Raw genomic sequence first — 6,201 nt, 5'->3', positions numbered from 1 at the left:
CTAATTGATTAAAGTCATTTTAAATATTTTTTTTAGATTTTAGACACAGCCATATCAAAAAAATTATCTCAATGGATGCAAAATTAAAAAGAATTGGTGAAAAGATTAAGACAAAAGAATATGAAGTAAGGGAGAATCTTAATGGAAAATCCGATGTATGGAAGAAATTTTCATTTATATATGATGAAAATAAAGAAAAACTTAATTATGTCATTTGTATTATATGCAAATTTATTTCTGTATATAATTCAATAACAGGTTAGATATTTATACATAAAATATGATCTTATTAAATTATTTTAGGCGGCTAGCAGTGAAAGGGCGTTTTCAGCTGCTGGTAGGGCCTTTGAGGAGAGAAGGACTCGTTTAAAGCCAGATAAACTAGACCCCTCTTTATTTATATATCATAATTATTCACTTTGTGATAATTTTGATAATGATATTGATGAGGTCAATATAATATAATATGTTCATTATATTTTTTATATATTTATTAACTTTTATATCATTTCTATATTCGCATAAATGATGCTTATTGTATTATATAATCGTTATAATTTTTAAATTCGCTTGTATATTAATCGTTTTATAATATTTTTCACAAATTTAATAAAATGCAACTTAATATATATCTTGAATAGATTATGACAGTCAAATAAACTTTTATTTAAGGTGGCTGAACTGAATAAATACACATAATTTTTTTTTTGGTTATTATAATATTAAAACTTAAATTGCAAAATTTTATTCAGGTCGGGCTCGGGTCGGGTTGGACTAAAAAATGTGTGCTCGGGCTCGGACAAAAAATTTTTTTAAATTCGGGCTCAGGTTGCGAAAAAATTACTTTTGAGTTCTTTAGTCTTGCTAAACTGCCTTGCTAAAAAGCAATTAATCATAATTTGATGATATAATATCTTTTAAAAATTATTTTTCAAAATATTTTTTTTATTTTACATAATATCATATAATTTAAAATTCTATTTTTACTTAATATTATTGGAAAAAAAATATATTTACTAGCTTATTACAACTTAAATTTTATTTTTCAATTACAAAATTTAACAAATTTATATCCATAAGAGGGCGTTAAATACATAAATATGAAAATATATTCTTAGGAAACCAGAATAAATATTAAATAGTGCTTTTTTTGTATTTGGGTGTAAATACATGTGAAAAACCTAAATTTTTTTTAAAAATAGAGGTTTTTTTGACATTTAATTAATGAGTAGGTTTAGAATCGAAAAATAGTAGAAAGTTTGTAAGGAACATATTGCTGGCGTATTGATCAAAATCTCTTCATTTTTGGTTTATACATGTATATTTAGGTGTTAAACATTATCCTAAAAAATATTTTGAAAATATTATGATTTGACCGAATGCCGAGCTTAAAACCGACCAATTACTAAATATTCGATCGACCAAATTTGGTGTTAATATTATTTGGACATTTTTCGTAAAAAAATGTCGGCCTGGTCCGGGTTTTATATTTTCAAGCTCGGCCCGGATTTTTCTGATAAAATATTTTTCGGTCCGGATTTCTATAAAAAAAGATTTTCGGCCTGGGTGTATAAATTTTTTTTGTTTTGGGTTTTAAAAAATATTAAAATATACCAATTCAGCATTTTACGGATCTTTATGTGATATATTATTCTATGATATCCAATTTTTAAATATATCTATTTATTTTTTATATATAATAATGGCGATTTACAATATTCGTCCAGGCCTGGAACTTTTTTTAAAAAAAAGTTTTTGTTATTTATAAATAGAATCTAATTTTACTTGTGACTAAATTTATATAAATGTATAGCATTTATTTGAATATTCATTAGAATAATTTAAAATACTTTTGGTGGGTCTTAACATTCAAAATATTCATATTTATCATGCCATTTTTGATCATATTAGTAGACACCAGGAGCTTAGCCAGGAATTTGCTTGGGAGTGGGGGTGGGGGGGGGGTTAATTTTTATAAAAATAATTCAAAAATTTCTCCTTAAATAAATATTGAACATCAAAAATTTTGTAAATTTATATATTAGGATTAATGACTAGAAAAATAACAATTACTAATATATTAATAATCTGTAAATAAACATCAAATATACTTTCTAAATAAAATAAATATAATTTTATTCACCGAAATTCTTTTATAATGACTAGATGTATATAAATAGCATATAATCAACCCATTTGCTTTAAAAAAATTCAAAAATAATTTTGACAATTGTCATTTTTTTATGATACACCTTAACTGAAATTTTAATTTAACATATTTTTACCCATTTGCCAAAATTCAAAAATAACGATTATGACAATTGTCACTTTTTTTTATGGTACATAATCACTTAAAAATATAACGATGACAAATGCCAGTGCATTAATAATAGTAAGTCAGAGCATTATAATTAAAAGAAGCTACCCTCTTATAATTTGAATATCTACTAAATTTTATTATTATATATATTGGAGTCAACCCTAGTCTTGGTCGAAAAAAATGATCAGGATAATGGATGAGGTGAAAAAAAGAACATAAACCTTAGATCTTCCTTTAAAAAACGACCCATATTTTGGATCGGATCCAATAAAACGACCATACCTTTGGGTTGAAGTCGTAAAAAATGACCCGTTTGAGTCTGAGTCGAAAAAACGACACAACTATTCGTTTTCCAGTTGACTTAAGTATATAACTCGTATAACGACTCAAGTTGGAAGTCTAAAGTTAAAGAAAAATGTTTTATAAATTAATAATAACTAATTTAAAATCTCCGTCCTTAAGTCGACTCAAGTTCATAGAACTATTCGTCCTCTAATCGACTCAACAATATAATTTGTATTCACGACTCAAATTGGATGTCTAAAGTAAAAAAATGTAAATAACAGAACAAATATCTTAAATAATAATAACTAATATGAAATATTAGCACTCTAGTCGACTCAAATTGACGACTCAAGTTCATTGAACTATTCGTCCTCAAAAATATAATTTGTATTCACGACTCAAATTGGATGTCTAAAGTAAAAAAATGTAAATGACAGAACAAATATCTTAGATAATAATAACTAATTTGAAATATTAGCACTCTAGTCGACTCAAATTGACGACTCAAGTTCATAGAACTATTCGTCCTCTAGTCGACTCAACTATATAATTTGTATTCACGACTCATGAAAGTCTAGAGTAAAAAAATGTAAAATACAAAAAATATCTTAATTAATAATAAATAATCCTCGTCCTCTAATCGACTCAAGTACTAGAGGACGAATATTTTATGAACTTGAGTTTACGACTTGAGTTCATAACTCGAGTTAACTTGAATTTGAGTTAGTCGACATATTCGACTAACGACTCGAGACTCTGGGTCAGAGTTGGATGAACTCGACTTTTTAACAACACCAGGGAAGGAGTTATTAATTGGGGAAACCCCAAAAATGAAGTATTATATTTAATTTATAACAAGAGTTATTCATATAACTATAATATAACAATTTTTAAGGTTCTTTTTAATGTACAAAACCTCTCAAGACCAATTAGAATTATATTTTTATAGTATTCGTAGCAAGAGTGGATTTAATGATAATCCATCAGCATATCAGGTTCGATCTGCTTCGCATTTCATTAATGGCAAAATTGGATGCAACAATTACAGGATCGATCTGCTTCGCATTTCATTAATGGCAAAATTGGATGCAACAATTACAGGAAATTGCATTTCCTTAGACAATACACATTTAATATGTTCAAATTTTCAAAATAACATGATGATGAATGTAATTCTATCAAAACTATTTCAAATCCAATAATATCCACCACATTATCTTATTATTTTAGCCAAACAAATCCCCATAACCCGAAATTATCATTATATTTCGGGATATATAGTACGACAACTTATTAAAGAAAAAAAGGGATGTTGTGATGTTTGCATTAATGCAATGGTCAGTGATTCATATATTGATAATAATATAAATAATATGCTCATAAATTTTAAAAATAATGGGGGGTTAGGATTCCTTCATTTAGTATGTCAATATTATGCCGAATTTGTGAAAGTTCATTTAGAACTTATCAAAATGATATTAAACATAAAAATATTATTAAAATAATGGAAGTGTTTGTTTTTTCCAAAATAATTGGTTCAAATATTTTTATTGATCTTACTGTATTAATGAACATGAGATTGGTTACAGCCATTTTCAAATTCTTGTAAAATTAATTGTTCAAAGGTAATCATTATTAGTTTTAATACTATTTTTTTTAAAGATATTTAAATATTAGATTTTTTCATATTGCTGACTTGAGAAACCAGGAATTGAGAACTGGTATGAGGCAAAATCTTACAAAAGCAATACAATTTAATAATCAATAAGTCATAATTAATATTTATATCTTCTTTTATATTTTAAAAATTATATTGTATAAAGAACAGGCCTGATATAAAACATATTATAAAAATTATGATATTATATATTATCTATACTAATGTAATTATATTTTATTTTTTATAGGTGATGATCAAATCAAAAAGGATGAATATTTATAATCAAAGATAATATGAATGTGAATCATCACATTGTTAAAAATACATTTTGTTTTTTAAAGTGTACACATTTACATTTTTATATATTTATTGTATAAACCTTATTTAAATGATTTATACTATTATTTATACTCATGCAAAAATGTTATTATTGCATTATGTTTTTATTGAAAAAAAAATAAAAGATGTTTTCATTTGTCATTTATAATTAAAACAAAAAATGATAAATGATTATTACATAATAGTAATTTAAAAATTAAGTAAGGTGAGCTCTTTATCCATCTTTTAAGATGGATCAAAAACTTATTTTATCTAGGACATATAATCCAAAATAATTTTTAATTGAAAGGATATTTTTTTATAAAATCTTATTTTCTTAACATAATTTATCGATCTTTATATCTACTTTTAGAGTATATCTTTGGTTTATCCCTTTATAAAAAAATTAATAATACAAAATAAAAATAAGTTAAAAAGTAAGAAAAAAATTAACAACACTGATTTTTCTTCAAAATTTGTAGATTTTATTTAATTATATTTATACAGATCTCTTTTTTTATATAAATTTTGATTATTATTTTAAGGTATAAATAACTATTACCTAAAATTAAAAGTACCAGCAACTACAATAAATATTGGTGCATCATTTTTATTTATTAATAAGATATGAATCATAAAATATTATATTTAATAATAAGGATTCCATAAATGAACAATAAGTGGATAGTAAGATTTTTATTGAAACATCAAGTGAATTTGATAAAACAATAAAAACTAATTTTCTTAGAAAAAATAACAAATATATATAAAAAAATTAAATGATTTATTTGCAATTAATATGTATAAAATAAATTAGCTTTTCTATTAAATAATTGAGGGTTAAATGGTTGAGGAATGTTTAAAAATAAATTTATTTTTTATAATAATATTAATCAAATATAAATTAACTTAAAACTATGATTGAAAGAAGTATTTTCTTGACTGAGTCAAAGGAATCTGTGTGATAAGTTCTTTGGCAATTATATATAGGCAGTTGACCTTATTTGGTTGAATATTTGAGGGTGTAATAGATATAAGTATGGAATATTTTGTATGGATATAATTTTGGTGATTTTTGTTTCAGGGATATTGTAGCAATCTATGTCTCTGAATCATAGGCATAGCCAGGATTTTCATAAGGGGGGGGGGAATTAAAAAATTACTGGGGGCTTCGCCCCCAGACCCCGTTTGGGGCGGGCCTTCGGCCCGCTTTTCCCGGCCTTCGGCCGGGTTACTTTAGTCTATATATAGTCATAAAATATTTTTACAAATTTTAATAAAAAAAATGAGCCTGGAACAAATATGAAATATATTTTTATTAGTTTATATAAAATATAATAGATTACTTATATATACATTAATATAAAAGCATGGTAATAATTTATTCCAAACAATTATAAGAAATTTATTTATAAAAAGTAAGTAGACATATAGTTAATTTTATTCTATTATATAAAATTAGTTATAAAATACTAGGTAAAATTCCAATTTCAGATATTTGACAGTTAGAGAATATATTACAGTTAATAATTTAACAAATTTTACTAATCAATGCTCTTGATATTAAATATAGCAACAATTTGCATTCAATTATTTAACGCCATCTATTTATATTAAG

General features: G+C 24.5%; 1 long non-coding RNA gene across 1 annotated transcript; it reads left to right on the top strand.

Annotated features, from left to right (window-relative positions):
- The first annotated feature begins 4,187 nt into the window (after positions 1-4,187).
- Positions 4,188-4,532, top strand: LOC135930634 (uncharacterized). The gene is made up of 3 exons (XR_010572834.1): positions 4,188-4,230; positions 4,268-4,373; positions 4,513-4,532. It is a non-coding gene; the product is annotated as an uncharacterized LOC135930634 (long non-coding RNA).
- Positions 4,533-6,201: the final 1,669 nt, after the last annotated feature.

This window comes from Gordionus sp. m RMFG-2023, unplaced genomic scaffold (genome assembly GCF_954871325.1).
Source record: "Gordionus sp. m RMFG-2023 unplaced genomic scaffold, tfGorSpeb1-WG-v2 contig_157, whole genome shotgun sequence".
In the NCBI taxonomy this organism is placed as follows: Eukaryota; Metazoa; Nematomorpha; class Gordioida; order Chordodea; family Parachordodidae; genus Gordionus; species Gordionus sp. m RMFG-2023.
The sequence above is the reverse complement of the archived record's forward strand: the minus strand, read 5'-3'. Positions and strand labels throughout refer to the sequence as shown.